Source organism: Moschus berezovskii, chromosome 6 (assembly GCF_049115385.1).
Source record: "Moschus berezovskii isolate FMDL1 chromosome 6, NW_MosBer_1.0, whole genome shotgun sequence".
NCBI classification, from domain to species: Eukaryota; Metazoa; Chordata; class Mammalia; order Artiodactyla; family Moschidae; genus Moschus; species Moschus berezovskii.
Window position 1 is genome coordinate 80572741 of NC_142465.1, and position 16939 is coordinate 80589679.

Genomic DNA, 16939 nt, shown 5'->3' on the forward strand with positions numbered 1-16939 from the left:
CCTAGGACACAGTGGAGACAAACACACTCTCTACAAGGCAGGAGGCCTGGCGAATGCACAGCTCCCACCCATAACGTCACACCCTCATGGATGTTGGTGGGGTCCCAGGAGCAGATGGGGGAGATGGCGTGCATGTTTGACCTCCCAGGAGCGGAACGTGAGGCTTAGCCAGGGAAATCTCATTTGCAGCAGCTGATCATCCCTGGCACGGACTTCTCCCTGAGCTGGCTGGCCAAGGCTCCCTGAGGTGCCACTGACACTGTCCGTGTCAATGCCATTACCCAGGATTAGGAGAACCGAGGACCCCTGGGGTCCAGCCAGAACTCGAGGGGCGGGCGGCCACCTCACCTCTGCTGGAAGCACAGCACCAAGCTAGAAGTCGCAGAGATCAGCTGCCACCGCTCTACCCTCAGGGACAAAGCCTGCCCCCCCTGGGAACTGGATACTGGGCCTTGTCACTGCTTCACCTCACCAGGGCTCCTCGGGCAGGCTGCTCTGGGCCTTGCTTCCTCACCTGTGAAATGGAATAATTACACCTTCGCCCCTGAACTGCTGTCTGGTAAATGAACCATCAGGATTTCAGGTACAAAGAGCCCCAGGTCCAGGACCAAGAGGATTAAAAAAAAAAGCATGCATGTGGGAGGCAAAGGGTCCTGAGATTGAATGCTGTGCTGTGTGACACAGGGCACATTAATTAACCTCTCTGGGCTTCAGTCCCTTTCCCATAAGAGCAACACAGCTACACAGACTCATCTGCATCTGATATTTCACATTCCTTGGATCTCGTTTTAGCCCTGCATGGTTGGTGCTGTTGGCTTCATCTAACAGATGAAACACCAAGGCCCCCTCCTTCCCCAGCTTCCTCCAAAGAGCTGAGTCCATCACAGGAACTGGACATGTGGGCCATTTTGTGGGTTTCCTGCCCCTTGAGTAAGCACCTCCCTCCCTACCAGAAAAGCATGTAAGAGTGGACCATCCATAACCTGAGAGATAATTCAGCATATCCACTCATCAGGAAGTACTTAGTCCAGGCCAGCTACACTCCTCCAACATCCCCAGGCACACGCCCACCTCAGGGCCTTTGCACATGCTGCTCTCTCTGCTTGGTGTGCCCTTCCCCCAGCAGCCACACAACCCACTACCTCACTTCATGCAGGTCTCTGCTCAACTGCTCCCCTCAACCTCGCCCTCCCTGACACCAAATCTGAGATGATTCGCTTGCTCTGGTCCCTTCAGAGCCCCCAACAATACCAGACACCATTTAGCTCCTTATCATCCCCTCCCCACCCCCATCATAAAATCAAAGGAGGCTTTACCTTGTTCGAAACTGTAACCTCCATGCCTGGAACAGGGTCAGACATTTAGCAGGTGCCAGAACATGATGTGTGGAGTGACAGATCAGGGCTAGGGACAGGGACAAGGGACAGAAGGAGATCCTGGAGTCTCTGACTCCAATGAGTCAGGACTTGAGCCATCAGCGGGAGGGGCTCCACTACTGATGAGGTGCTCGCGGTGTGCAGGAAATGTGCTGAGCCTTCTCTTTAGCCTCATGGCTCTGCGGATGCCTCCTATCTCACAATGAGGAAACAGGCTCAGAGAGGTGCCATCATCTGCCCGAGACCACATAGCTGGGAACCTGAACTGGCCTGAACTCTTAGAACTACCAGACCTCCCAGGATCCCTGCAGATATGACTTCCCCTGACTTGCATACCTCCAGGGACAGGGACCTCAGCACCCATCTGAGGCTACTCACTCCCTTCTTGAACAGCTCTGATTGTTAGAGGTTTCTTTATATTACAAAGCCAGACCTAGCTGCTGTACCTCTGTCCGCTCATTGGTCCCAGCCTGCTACTGGCCAGACACAACCCATCTGGAGCCACTGTGGCCAAGAGCCCTCCTCAGAGGTCCTTCTGGTATTTGTTCAACTGTTATCTCATGCTTCTGCCATCTGCATATCCAGCCTAAACGGCCTCAAGTCCTCTACTGCTCTTCCTACTCCATGGTATCAAGTCTCACACCCTTGGGTCCAGCTGTGCTGGGTCAAGGTCTCTCCTAAAAGGTGTCACCTAGAGCTAAGCCTCAGCACCAACATGGTTGGAGTGGTGACAGGCACCAGGGACCCTCTGCCTCACTTGCTTCGGCTCCATGCTTGTTAGAGCAGCGTGAACATGCACAGCAGTGTGTCCTCACCTCGTCCGAGATGTCAACCAAACCCCCAGGCCCCCTCGCACATCCTGCCAGGCTGCCCTGATGCCCTCAGAACGTCGTCAGGCAGCTCCGGGAAGTATCTGTTTTGGTTTCACCCGAGGTGCTGGGTTTCCGTCCACTCCCATTCAATCACGTCTTGTTAGTCTCAGACCTCCGTGCCAGCTGCTCCACATCTCGGGGGAGCTGGCTCCTGCCCCCTGACACCGTGGCACCCGCTCCCGGCTCCGTGCCCTCGTGTGCCAGGTGAGCAGGATGTGCCGGCTGCATCCATGTCACAGGGAATCAGGGAACAGGCCCGCAGCTCAGCCCTGGGGTAGGGGGGGCACGCTGTCCAACCAGCCACACACTCGCCCACGCTCTTACACACCCACACAGCTTCACAGCACACCCTCTGTGTGCCTGTGATGTGTGTTATTGCAGACAGACTTGCTCTACCTTCACCGGGTTTCCAACTTACCCAAAAGAGCTTAGTAAGAACACGGCCATATCAACAGCAACAGTTACGGGGGTTAATTGAGTTGGCAAGGCCTCGATGCATCGTGCACCCATCTCCAAGAGGAGTAACCTCGGCCAGAGAAGGGGGCTGGGCTAGTTTGCTGTGCCACGCGCTGTTATGACACTCGGAGGGCAGGCTCTCTGTGTCACCTTGGGCAGGTCAGCGCCTTACCCCCTCTGGGCCTCAGTTTCCTCATCTGTTTATAGGGAGAACAGCTGAGTGCTTGTGTCTCTCTGGTTTGCTGGGGCCACCCCCAACCCTCTGTGACTGCTCACTGGGTCATCTCCCAAGAACCCCACTGGGGCCTGGGATTCCCCTGCTCCAAGGGGTGTCAGATTTGTTGTTGGCACCAGTGCTGGGTCCAGACCTCCGTGGAAGGAGGCAGGCAGGAGGATGGAAGGGCTTTTGGGAAACCACCCAGCAGCCTGGTAGGAGGGGCCCTGACACTGGTTCTGTGGGCAACTCTTCACATGGCCCACTCCCTGGTACCCACCCCCCGACCCTAAGCAACATACCAGCCACCCCAGCCACCCCCAGGACTACTGTGAAGAGCATGTGACCCTCCTGCTCACAGCCAAGAATGACCTGTATTAAAAGTCTGTCCCCTAGTCCCACCGCAGGAGTCATCTCTGGCTTTCCCAGAATCCTCCAGGCCATTCAAGGGACTGCCTCCTCCACCTGACCTGTGACTCCCCCAGCTGACCCCTGCTTACCCCCACCTGACCCTTGCCCCTCACCCCCACCTGGCTCCTGCCCTCCCCCACCTGGCCCTGCCTTCCCACCTGGTCTCTGCCACTCACCTGGCCCCTGCCTCCCCCGACACCTGTCCTCTGCCTCCCCCACCTGCTCCCTGCTGGCCCCTTGGCCTTGGCTCCGGCACACCCCAGGCCCCGCTCAGCTGCAGCCCCGGGCACTACTCACCAGTCTCCACTGGACCCGCTCTTTCACCAGTGCCTGCGCACGCACGGCTGCCTCTGCCTGCATGGCCTCCATTCATTCATTCAATAAACATTTATGGAGCACCTACTATGTACCAGGCGCCGGCTAGGCCCACCCTCCCGGCTCTGCTCCCTCTCCAGGGCCCCAAGGGGTGAATATATCCCTGCTTTCCAATACCCTCAGGGCTGTCCCAGGGCGGACTGGCACGGCTGGAGCCCACAGGGAGAAGCGGAGGCTCCGGGTGGCAGAGAGCACAGCCCCGGGGGCAAAATGAAAACAGAGTCCTGGGCTGACACAGGTAGGCCTAAGCACTTCTCATGTGAACTCACTTAACCCTCTGCACAACCTCATGAGTCATGCTGTTATTATTCCCACTTTACAGAGGAGGAAACTGAGGTTTCACAACTGCTAGAGAGTGGCTTTGACCCTCTATGGCACCAGGCTCTGGGTCAAGACGTACTATGAGTTCCTGTTTCATTTGGACAATGGCTTTTAAAAAATTTTTTTAAATTACTTGCCAATGTTGATAACTTGGGAGATTTTATTTTTAAAATCCCCACTTCTGGAATGACTGGAAGACCTGGAAGAACTGACTGCCCACCTTCTACATCCCTGCGGAGACAGGGCGGATGGCACAAGCCTCCCTGGTTCTGTGGCTCTGGGACACTCTGAAGGCATAGATCTTTTTGTGGGGATGGCAGGTCTCTGATTACGAATCTGGGGCTGAAGAGTTCTGTAGTTCCTTGATCCTAAATGTCTACTTGGCCTCTGTGTCACTGATGGCACAGGTCTGCCCTGGCCCATCCACAACCCTTGCTCACCTCCAAGCAGGCCCACCGGAGTGGGGACCCCAAACCAGAAGAGCACCCCCACACAGCCCCCTGGCCTGCCTGTCACCCTGCAGGGTCCCTGACTCTTCAACAACGCTGCTCTGTTTGCTGGGTCAAGTTGGGGGCTCCTGCTGGGGTTTGGGAGTAACGGGCTCCCAAATACGGTTCCTACTCCATAAAATGTTGCTAGCCAGGATGGGCTGAGGCTCCCACCAAGGCTGCTGTGAACACCAGGAGGCCTAAAGCCTTGGCTGCTGAAGCCACAACCCAGAGTGGGTACTGCGGCAAAGGGCTCTGGGGCTTCTAGAATGGCCCCTTGCTCCTGCCCCTCCCCCACAGTGCAGCTTCCCCTTGCTCTGCTCACCTGGGACTCCTGCCCACCCTCCCCATGGCCTCTCCCAGGCCGCCGCCCGGGCACATAGCCAGCCAGGGCCAGGCCCGTTCCAGGATGATAGCCCATCACAATCCCAAACCAGGTGGTCGCATGGGGTCCCTCTCTTGGCCCTGAGACTGGCTTCTCTGCAGGGGCGGCGGGGGTGTGGGGGGGGTGCGGCTTGCAGGGGCCTGCAGCTGTGGCATCAGAGAACAAGGAAGCTCTGTTTGGGCAGGAGGAGCCCCGGAAGTGCCCAGGGGAGGGCCACCCCATGGACTGCCGGCTGCACAGAAACCACAGCCCAGGACACGTGTCCACCAAGTCTGCGTGGCCAACCCATGGAGACCGGCCCTCCTTAGTGTTCTCCTAGAAGGACAGGCCACCTTCAACTCAAATCCCGGCCCTGCCACTGAACAAAGAGCGTGGCCCAGGCAAGCTATTTCTTTCCTCTGAGTCTCAGTCTCCTCTTCTGTAAAATGGGACTAGAAGGGACTAGAAGGGACCTCAGAGGGTGGGAGAACGAAAGCTTCAGAGCAGGTCTGGCACATAGTAAGTGCTCATCGCTACCTCTAGAATGGTTATGATGGCCTGGCTCACAGATGTGGCACAGTGCCTGGCACAAACAGGGTCCCTGTCACCCATAGCTGCTGCAGTGGCAGCAAGGCAGGGATGAGGCCCGGCCCTGGACAGTGTCTGCCTTTCTGCCTGTTCCTGCCCCCTCAGAGACCTGCTCCCACCCCTGCCTTTAGCCTGCTCCCCAGCCTCGGTTTCTCTCCCGTTGCCAAAGCACAATGGCTGTTATAATTAACGGATTATCTCAGTGCGACAGCTGTGGTCCTTTGAAAATTGGGTTGAATAACAAGATCCCGGCGTATGGTAATTTCTTTTCATCCCCTGCTCCCTCTTTCTCTCTCCCTCGCTTCAGCCTTGTTACGCATGCAAATGTTTCTTTCCCTTTCCCTCCTTCCCAAACACCTCCTCCTCCCTGGTGCCCCCCCACCTCGGGATGGCAGTGGGGGACAGACTACAGTTCTGCTTTCTGGTGACAGCCAGGTGGGAACTGACCCTCCAGGGCCCCTCCCATGCACCTGGCGCTGGGCAGATTGCCTGACACATGTGACTTCTGTCATCTCCCGGGCAGACCTAAGTCCCTACACCCCGGGATTCCTCCTGCCAGGCCACTCCCCCTTTAGGCTACTTTGCAGGGACCTTCCCTGAAGTCCTGGCCCCACTCTCTGATCTTCCCAAATCTACTTTCCCAATCCTACTGCCCAGCATCTCTGCCCCTCCCAAGGCTTCTGTTAGCAGTTTGGTACCAACCACCATCTCCCTCCCACTGCCTTCTGGACCCCTCCCTGACACGTGAAACTCCACCTGTCCTCATCCACAGCTGGACTCGCCTCCCACTGCCCGCCCGCTCCCCCACCCCTGCTTCTCTCCCCTGTCCCTGAGCCAGTCAGGAGCATCCCCACGTGCCCACACCTGGATGGTCCTGGTGTATGCCCTCCCACTGCTCCTGTCCTGCTTCAGTCTTCTTCCTCACCCCGAGTGAACTTCTCAGTCTGCATGCTCAAGGGTCTCCCTGCCTCCACTCTTAGCACCCGCTCCACCCAGCAGAGGAGGAGCATTCTAAAACGTACATTGGAGCACGGTGCTCCCCTGCTCAAAAGCCTTCACCGATTCCCTTACTAATCTAGGAAATTTCCAACAAGGATCATCGGAAGCTCAGCTCTGGGGTCTTGTGGAGCTGGTTTCCTGCTTTCCTCTCCTGCCGTCCTGCTTCCCTCCACCAATCAAAATGGTCTGGCTGGGGTCCCTCCTGTGGGTTCCCACAGCACCCTGGGCTTCTTCCATCACAACCAGAATGAAAACCGCTGCTGTGACTCCTGAGCTGAGTTCTCCGAGGAGGGGTCTGATTCTCCACTAAAGGCCAACAATGGACACCCAGTAGGTTCTGAATAAACACGTACTGATGACTGAATGAAAGAAGCCTGCTATCTCCCTTTATAGATATGAAAACTGAGGCTCAGAGTAATAACTTCCTCAAGATCACACTGTTTGTGCAAGACAAAACCAGGATTTGAACCCAGGTCTGTGATTCTAATGCCAGTCTTCCCCACTCCCTGGGGGTGGGGGGAGGGCTGTGGGGGTCAGCTTCTGCACAGATCTCAGGGGATTTGAACCTCCCTCCAGCCTCAGCTGGGTGATAAGATGGGACTCCCTGCCCATGCTGTCACTGCATTGACCTTGGACTCCCAGGGCCTCAGACTGCTCATCTGTAAAGTGGGAAGGAGCCCTGCCTCACTCCTATCTCAGAGGATGTCTGTGGGGACAGAAGCTCAGGTCTTGGAGAAAGCCAGCCCTGCTAACATCTGAGGGTTCGCCCACCCCCAGCCACCAAACCCAACTGCACCGCCCTTGGCAGGCACTTCTGTGAGCTTGGGGGTTCCTAGGATGGCCGGTGTCACACAGGACAGAGATGCACCCCCCTCCCCAAAAAAGTGAGAGCTAGTGGAAGCAGCATGGGGAGACTGAGGGTCAGATCACGACCTTGGGCAGAAGCTTCCCTCTCTCAGCCTCAGTGTCTTCGTCTGTCAGTGGGGCCCAGTAATGCCCACTTTATGGGGTTGCCATGGGAACTGACATGTAATGTGTCCAGCACATGCAGGCACCACCATGGTCACAGGTTCTACAGGAACGTGATAGTCAAGTGTACCCAGGAGAGAGGGCAGGTGAAGGGGGCAGCACAAGGCAGGGCCACTGTTCCTGCCTCTCAGTTCTCAACAGCCCACAGAACAGAGCTCACACCCCAACATGAAGCCTTGGGTTCCCCCCTCCCTCTCTAACTTCACAACCCACCACATCCCTTCTCAACCTGCAGAGTTACAGGGATTCCCATCTGCGTGTCCCCTGGGCCTTAGCTCATGCTCCTCCTGACCCTGGGGTACCATTTCCACCTTCCCTACCCCCTTGCAGCCCAGGCCTCGTGCCTGCTCCTCCAGGAAGCCTTCAGAGATTTCTTCTCCACAGGAAGGGTGTGGGCCTCCCTACCGTGCCTTCCCCCATGCCCTGATTCCACCCTCATGGGCTCCTGGAAGGATCCTAGAGATTGTCTCACCCCACCCCACCCCACCGCTTGTTTTACAGATGGGGAAACTGAGGCACAGGCATGGGACAACAGCTCTCCAGGGATGTACTTGAACCCAGGTATCTGCTGCTACCAAGCCTACAGGCAGCTTCTCTCCTGGAGCTGAGATGTCCTTGTTCAGCCCTTGCTTGTCTTCTCCTCACCCCCCAGCCCAGAGCTACCTGAGGACGGGACTCCATCTTCCTCTCTGCGCCCCCACCCCAGTGCCTAGCCTAAGGCCTGGCGCATAGTAGGCACTCAGTAAATGTCTGTTGAATTGAATTGCGCTCAGGGCGGCCAGTCGTCTCTGCTCTGTAAGAGAAGCATAGAGTTAGTGGAGCCGTTCCCATGGCGACGGGGGTGGGAACCAAGCTGGTGGGGTGGGAGGGCAGCCTGCCCCAAGGACCCCGAGGGCCCTGGAAAGGAGAGGGTCTGGGAAGCTGGAACATTCAGACTTAGAGGAGTCTGAAATTCTGCTCCAACAGGCAGCACAGCCCTGACAAGTCGTACTGCCCCTGGGGCCTCAGTGGCCTCCTCTGGCTTTTGGAGAGGACACTCCAGTCCCTAGGGGCTCTGAGGACGGCTTGTGATGAGGACCAGAAGAGATGTGAGGAGCGTAAACAGTGACTCCCACTCACACTGAGCCCTCAGTGCCTGAAACACCAAGTCAGGTGGAAATGATGGCCCATTCTACAGACGAGGAGACTGAGGCTCAGGGAGGAGGGGAGGCTTCTCCCCTGAGGCCGCACAGCCAGCGTGCTTGATCCCATGCTGTACACACAGTCTCCCTGCAGAGAAGGGAGGAAAGCGAGGCATAATAAAAAAAACCCCAAAGACGCTGAACCCACCAAAAGGTGGCTGGAGCCCAGGCCCAGGCTGAAGAAAGAACTCCAGGCACAGGGCCCAGCATGAGCCCCACAGCTGTGAAGGTTCAAAGCCTTTCAGATCCAGAGGCTGCAAAGGCCTGGGCAGGCCCTGATGTTAATATAGATCAGCAGAGACTATAAATACTTGGCCAGGCCAGGTATTGCAGGGCCAAGCCCATGGAGCAGTCCAGCGGGGGCTCGAACCCTGGCCCCCTCCTCCTTGGGCCTCCGTTCCCCATCTGTCAAGAGCAAGCTACAACACGACCATGACGGCTCAGGTTCTTTATCAAACAGCCTAGAGTTCCCTGACCCAGTCAGGCTGGCAGGGGGGCCTCAGGGCCCAGGCTAGAGTCCCAGGAGGAATAAAAAAGGATGCAAGAGAGGCTGCCCTGGTCTACCTGGGACAACCAAGGGAGGGCTTGGCTGGGCCTCTGCTCCCTGGCCTGGAGCCCGGGAGAGGCAGGGAAAGGGGCCTAGGATGCCAGCCATTCACTCCTTCACTTTCTCATTCATTCCAACAGCCATTCTCTGAGGATCTCCTGCTAGGGGAGCCGAGGATTCATTGCCAAAAGGCACAGCCTCAGGTAGATGCTCCAGAGAGGAAGACAGCAAAACAAACAAGCATGGCAGGGTAGAGGCCGACCTCAGGCTCCGCGCCCCATCCCAGCCTGCATCACCTGACACTAGATTCACACCTGCGTCTGCCTGGACCAGTACTTCATCAAGGCCAAGGACGGGGAGGGCAATCTCGCTCCTCTTGTAAACCCAGAGCCCAACTCGGCACCAGGAAGCACTCCGTTAATATTCACAAAAGGACCTAAGAATGAATGAAAGGTCATGGAGCTTAAAAGAAAGGGCGCCCATACACATGGCAGGGGCGGGGCGGGGGAGCAGGAAGGAGCCCACACAATTAACACACAATTTGCCCACTTGAAGGATGGAGAGACTGAGACTGAGAGAGGCTAGGGGGTGTAAAGAGTGGCCCGGGACCCGCAGCTCCCCAGACGTGAGACAGGCTGGGGCATATAAACTCCAGGCACAGCTGCTTCAAGCATCGGACGGGGTAACGTTTGCAGGGTCTGAGACTCCCCGAAACGCTGAGCACAGGTGAGGGTGCAGTATCCCATTTTCTCTCCAAAGCCTCAAAACAGCTCTGGGTGGCAGACAGACCCTCACACCACAGACAGAAAAACCAAGGCTCGGGGAGAGGGTGTAGGATTCCCCAACCCCAAGCCCTTCTTGGTCAGGACCTCAGTGGGACTCTCCTGCTGACTGGCGGTTCCACCTCCATCCCCTCCGAAATTCACCAGCAAGGGGTGCAGACCTGGGCCCAGGCCTGAATCTGCCTCTGCCGAGTGGGTGACTCGGGCAGGGACCAGCCCTCTTTGAACCTCAAGTTTCCCAAGAACCATCTCCTCTGCCCCACGCAGCTGCTTCAAGGAGCAGAGGAAAGAGCATCGTGCACGATCAGTCACTTCAGTCGTCTCCGACTCTTTGCGACCCTGTGGACTGTACCCACCAGGTTCCTCTGCCCACGGGATTCTCCAGGCAAGAATACTGGAGCGAACTGCCATGCCCTCCTCCGGGGGATCTTCCCGACCCAGGGATCGAACCCTCATCTCTTATATCTCCTGCATTAGAAAGCAGGCTCTTTACCACTAGTGCCACCTGGGAAGCCACAGAGGAAAGATCAACCCCCTTACAAACTGTAAAGTGCTAGTGATATTGAAAGGAATTTAATCATTACTGTTATACTTTCCTTCCCCAACCACTCCTCTGCCCTCCTTTCTAACAAGGCTATGACAGTTTTTCTCAGATGCCCGTACTACGCCTGCCTCTGGTGCTAAGGAGTTGTCATGAACTTCATCCCCAGGATCCTAGGAATCAGCTACTATTTTTATGCCCATTCTGCATATGAGGACATGGAGGTTCAGAGAAGTGATGTGACTTTCTCAAGATTACACAGCAAGAAATAAGAGCACTTAGCCATGACCCTGTATATCTGCTTTTAAGTATCTGTATATTCAGCCCTTTGGGGCCACTAGAGTCCTCCAGTTCATGAATGCCCACCTGTTCCCTGGTTTATCCAACTTCCCATATGTATGCAATATTCATATTTCCATTAGCAGCAGCTCACGCACCCCTCTCTGAGGCCTTCGGGAGCCCCATTAATCATTCAGACACACCTGCATATTCATTAACTTACGAATTAATACAGGGCCCCTTATTACTTCGGGCCTGCTGCCTGCATTAAAGATACTTCGACTTCATTCATTATTAAACTCCTCTGATAAATGATCACATCCGTCCTTCACAGAGTGGGGCAGCACCCAGGCCCCTAAGCTAGTAGGTCTGCACCAGCTGCTGTGTGACCTTGAGCCAGGCCTTCACCTTCTCTGGGCCTCCCGCACGTTTACCTGGTAAAATGAGGCAAAGGACAGTCTCTAAACACTGCCTGGGCTTGTCAAGATTGGCCCTGTCCCATCCTTCTGCAGGCTCCTTCAACCCTTCCCTGCACTTACAAGTCTTTCGTGGGCTCACATGACCCTTTGTTCTCCACAAAACAGGAGCCAGTTGTCTCTGCTGTTTTTCTGATCCTCTCCCACCAGTGGCCTCCATTCACAACTGGGCCTGAGCCTGGACTTTGCAGCCAGCATCATGTATCCTGAGCTAAGCTGGCTTGGCAGACCAGAACATATCCCAGATCAGAGGCCAGCTGACTCCCCGTGGCCAGCAAGGGTAGACTCTGTCTGCCACACAACAACAACGATGACAACAGCAACAATAATCATAAGTGCGCCCAGCATTTCCTGAGCACACACCAGGCCCCAGGCCTTGGGCAAAGTCCTGCGCTGTCTCAGCCTTCTCAGAACCATGCCCACTTTACAGATGGGGAAACCAAGCCCAGTGAGGTCAAGGCCATTTCCCCATCTCACTTGGGATCCCCAGCTCATCACCAACACACACTTCGGTTGGAGATGGGACCCTAGGTCAGCACCCTGCCCTGGCTCCATCCTTTCCTGACTCGTTCCTCTGTACACCGACCCTACCTAATGGAGGGTTGCAGTTCAGTTCAGTTCAGTTCAGTCACTCAGTTGTGTCCAACTCTCTGCGACCCCATGAATCACAACACGCCAGGCCTCCCTGTTCATCACCAACTCCTGGAGTTCACTCAAACTCATGTCCATCGAGTCGGTGATGCCATCCAGCCATCTCATTCTCTGTCGTCCCCTTCTCCTCCTGCCCCCAATCCTTCCCAGCATCAGAGTCTTTTCCAGTGAGCCAACTCTTCGCATGAGGTGGCCAAAGTATTGGAGTTTCAGCTTGAGCATCAGTCCTTCCAATGAACATCCAGGATTGATCTCCTTTAGAATGGACTGGTTGGATCTCCTTGCAGTCCAAGGGACTCTCAAGAGTCTTCTCCAACACCACAGTTCAAAAGCATCAATTCTTTGGCAATCAGCTTTCTTCACAGTCCAACTCTCACATCCATACATGACCACGGGAAAAACCATAGCCTTGACTAGATGGACCTTGGTTGGCAAAGTAATGTCTCTGCTTTTTAATATACTATCTAGGTTGGTCATAACTTTCCTTCCAAGGAGTAAGTGTCTTCTAATTTCATGGCTGCAATCAGCATCCGCAGTGATTTTGGAGCCCAAAAAATAAAGTCTGACACTGTTTCCACTGTTTCCCCATCTATTTCCCATTAAGTGATGGAGGGTTGCAGGCAACACAGAATGGGCCCCCACTCCCTGGCATACGCCCTGATTGATCCCCTTATGCCTGGCACAGAGCAGAGCCCGTGAACAAAGCATGAGGATGCTGCTCCCTGTGTCACCCCTGCTGGCTCCACTGCTCTCCCTCTCTGCTCCTCGGGCACCTCTGTGTGGGGCTGAACACAGGGCTGCTGGGCTGCCAACAGCAGAAGGGCCAGGCTGCCGCCTCATACTGGTACTGGGCCTGAGGCTTCATACCCTGGCTGTGTGACTATGGGCCCATTACCAAACCTCTCTGTGCCTCGGCCGCATTATCTGAATCACATCTGACTCCACCCCCTGCCTCATCCCTCTTCTCCAATCCATCCTGACACCTGCCCAGGCCACACACCTGAGTGTTTAAGTCACTGATGGCCCTTGTCTAGAAGACAGCACTGGCTCCCAGCCACTCCAGGTGTCCCCTGGGTGCCTCCCCTAAACCCTTAGCTCAGATGCCAGAGAGCCTCTCAAAATAGCCTGTTTATTGTGGACCCTCTGAGGACCCCTCTGTTAAAGCCCTTCTAGAATCTTCTGTGGCTCCAGGCTGAAGCTATAAGTCCTTCTGAAGGTCAAGGCCCTATGAAGCCTGGCCCAACTGCCCACTCCAGACCCCTCTCCTGCATCTCCCCTCAAGGCAGCTCTCCCCTCTCCCATGGAGACTCTCCTGGCTCTTGTCTGACCCCCTGATGGCATCTGTCCCTCCCACATCACCCAGTCATCGAGCACAGGGTATTCTCCACTGCAGCTCCAGCCCCTGGCACAGTCAGCCTGGCAGCACTGTGGTCTGAACCAATGCCTCTGTCAAGTCCAGAGAGCAAACCCACAGGGCTGCATTGTGCCAACGAGGAACTCAGCAGACCCGGCGAAGGCCTTGTCACCGTTCATCTGCATGCAGACACAGCCCCCGCTTACACAGCTCCCCTGTTCCTTGTCAACAGGGTGACAAGGTAAAGGTCATTGGACCTATTTCTCAAGTGAGAGGTTCAGAAAGATAAAGTGGGCTCCCAGATCACCACTAGTCAGTGGTGGGGCTGGGATCAAGCCTTACTGCCTGGGCTCTGGGCACCGAGCACTCACTACATGCCAGACCTCAGTGAGGTTTTACATTAACTCATTCAAACCTCTCCACTGCCTCGGGAGATGGTCACAATTATTACACTCATTTGAGAGATAAAGAAACTGAGGCCCAGAGCAGTGAAGCCACCATCCAAGGGCACACAGAGAGGAAGTGAAATAGCCTGGGATACACCAAGTTATAGCCGTGGAGCCAGTCTGTTCCCCCAGCTCTGCTCAAATCTCCCCAGGCCTCTGCTGCCAGGGCTGCCCTGGGTGAGAAGCATCTCCACTGTAGCTCCCTCACCAGCCCCGGCTCCATGGCAGCAAGGACTGGAGCCACGCCCTTCCCTTTCGAGCCCCGGATCTATCATGTGGAAGAGGGTGACAGACCAACCAGGGGCCCTTCACCAGCAGCATATGATCCCCACGCCTAAGAGCCTACAACACACCAGGCCCCGGACTGGCAAAACACAGGGGATCACCAGGGGTTGAGGGACCCTGGGTGGGAAGGGGCAGGGGTCTCATTCAGGGTTTGGGAGCAACAGGGTTCAGGTACCTGCCTGCTGTCATCAAGAGCAACACGAAGCCAACAGAAGGCCAGAAGAGAAGATGATGGTTAACTGGGGGGGCTTGGCACCTTTGAAGACCTGCCGCCCAGGACCCAAGGGGGCCGGGCATCCCCAGAAGGGACTGCACCCTGCCAACTAGACAGTCCACAGCTAATGAGCCCCTGCTGCGGGGCTGGACTAGGACTCCCAGCACAGGGCAGAGGAAACAAAGAGGCAAGGAAGTGTCTGGCCAGGAGGGAATTTGGGCAAGAGGAGACCCAGCACGCAGGCCCTGGGATCTTGGCTATTTAAGAAAATCCTCCTGAGGATTATTGGGTTGGCCAAAATGTTCATTCAGGGTTTTCCATTATGGTTTTCTATTTCCATTTGTACAATAGAGAAAGTGTTAGTCGCTCAAACATGTCCAACTCTGTGACCCCATGGACTGTAGCCCACCAGGCTCCTGTCTGTGGGATTCTCAAGGCAAGAATACTGGAGTGGGTTTGCCATTCCTTTCTCCAGGGGATCTTCCTGACCCAGGGATCAAACGTGGGTCTTCTGCATTGTAGTCAGATACTTTACCATCTGAGCCTCCAGGAGGCAAACCAGCCTCTAATTTCTCTTAAGAGAGAATCTGAATTTTCACAGATTGGGGTTGCTAAAAGTGGGGTAACACCAGTGGATTTCTGGGTACTTCCTCACTGCACTCCCAGTGTGAGTGCTGAGGTTGGGGACCATGGACAGGTCCCCTCTCTGCCCCAAGCCCCAACTTGGAGGTTCGGCACACAAAAGGTGCTCAGTAATTCTGGCCAAACTGTTAGTGCATCATTTCCAGGGCCCTGTATCAAAACTACTGTGTGGGGGGAACCCCCCAGGTCACCTCCCTCATCCACTTTCAGGCCCTCTGGGGTACTTGAGAGAAGGTCAGAGCTGGCAGCCCCCTCAGCACATCTGGGCTCCTGAGATGTAACAGGAGAGGAAACTGAGTCCAGAGTGGGTGAGAGTCTTGCCCAAGACTGGAAGCCACATCCTTTCTCCTTCAGGCCCCTGCTTCCTGCCTCAGCTCCCCAAAGGCTGCTGTCCCTCCGTGCTCTCCACCCACCTATCTGTGCCCCCTCCTCCAGGGTGACCTCGGGCATGCCTTTGGTCCCCCAGATCCTGGACTTTAGCTTGTTGGATGTCTCCCCAGGTGCTCTGAAAGGCCCCAGGCTCAGCCCCAGGTCATCTTCTCACCCAAGCCACTTCTGCATAAGTCTCCTCATGGTCAAGGTCACCACCACCCTGCCTGCCTGCTCAGACCACAGATCCCACCATCACAAACTCCTCTTGCCCCTGCTGGAAAAGAAGAATGAGAGCAGCCACCAGCTTCACCCTCGAAACATCTCCCCCATGTGTCCTCTGCTCCCTACCCCACCGGGACCTGCCGCCAACATCACTCGCCCCCTTGCCCGTCACGGCCCCGTTTTTCTCCAGCCCCTCCCTCATGGCGGCCAGGGGGAGTCTTGCGCAGGGCAGTCCTGACACTGTCTCTCTTCCTCGGAATCTTTCTGGGAGTCCCCTGCAGCCCCGAGGACAGGGGCCAAGTTCCTTCCTGGCATGTGACACTTCCATGAGGGGAATCCATACCTTGCCCGCCTCCTGGCCCAGCCCCCTGTCTGACAAAGGCCCTTTCTGCTCCCTGCCACTTGTCACCAGTACTGTGAACCCTGACCAGCTTCAGCTCAGGCACTGCCTCCTCCAGGAAGCCTGCCCTGAACCCTAAACCTGGCCTCACCATTCCTCAGCATCCCCGGGCTCACGAGCTCCAAGTGGTATCCCCCTGGACAGTCACCATTTCCCTTCCTGAGAGCCAAGGCAACACAGTGTGTCCCCTCAGTGCCATCAAGGGGCCTGGCACAGAGGAAGTACCTGGGGCATGCGGACTGAAAAAGCAGAAGAACTACATGGCCCCCAGGCATGTCCTTCCCAGCTGGCCTCTGTCCCTATCCACCTGCCAACCTCCCCACTCGCTGAGCGATGACAACATGGCCTCCCAACTCCTTATCATTATTATTATGACCACTCAGGCCTCAGCCAGTGCTGCGGCTCCCGTGTCCACCGTGGTCCCAGCCTGCTTGGGGCAGCATGGTCAGGCAGGGGCAGAGGAACAGAGGAATGGAACAGAGGAACAGAGAAGGTGGACAGAGCCCCTCCTGGGAGCCTCACCAGGGCCAGGGGGCTGATGTAGCTGAACTTGAAGAAGACCCAGCAGCTCTTATCTGGGCACGCAGGGTCTCTGTTTACAGATGAGGAGACTGAGGCTCTGACCAAGGGCAAGCAGCTAATCTGGAGCCTCATGGCCAGTGAGGGCCAAGCCAGGGATTAGAACCCGCCCACCAGACTCCTGCCCACTCTCCTTGCACTAGACCCGGTAGCTTTCAAGGGCAAAGGAGGGGACTCGTTCACCCCGAGTCCAGGCATTCCGGGAGGCCACAGGCACTGAGGGCAGAGCGCTGAGACTGGGGTCCTGCACACCGCCAGATCAGACACTTGCTCTGTGCCTCTGCCAGCTGTGTGGCCTCAGGGAGCCTGACCAGCTTCTCTGAGCCGATTCCTCATCTGTCCCCTGAGGATGGGAGGCTGCCCTGCAGGCCTGCCGTGAGTGCTAAAGGAGACAGAAATGACCGCAGCCAGTAACTACAGAGAATCTCCCAGGCTGGGCTACAGGTAGGTTAACTCCCTTAAGTGGCCCCACAAG

At 56.1% G+C, this 16939-nt stretch overlaps 1 protein-coding gene across 9 annotated transcripts in view; it reads right to left on the reverse strand.

Moving 5' to 3' along the window:
* ELFN2 (extracellular leucine rich repeat and fibronectin type III domain containing 2) overlaps positions 1-16939 on the reverse strand; it is a 57161-nt gene that overhangs the window by 12653 nt on the left and 27569 nt on the right. The window contains exon 1 of one of the 9 annotated variants that reach the window (XM_055396404.2): positions 3627-6154. The exons of the other annotated variants lie outside the window; for them this stretch is intronic. The gene's annotated coding sequence lies outside the window, so the exon portion shown is untranslated. Of the gene's footprint in view, positions 1-3626; positions 6155-16939 lie in introns of those variants that run through there. 9 annotated transcript variants of the gene reach the window in all.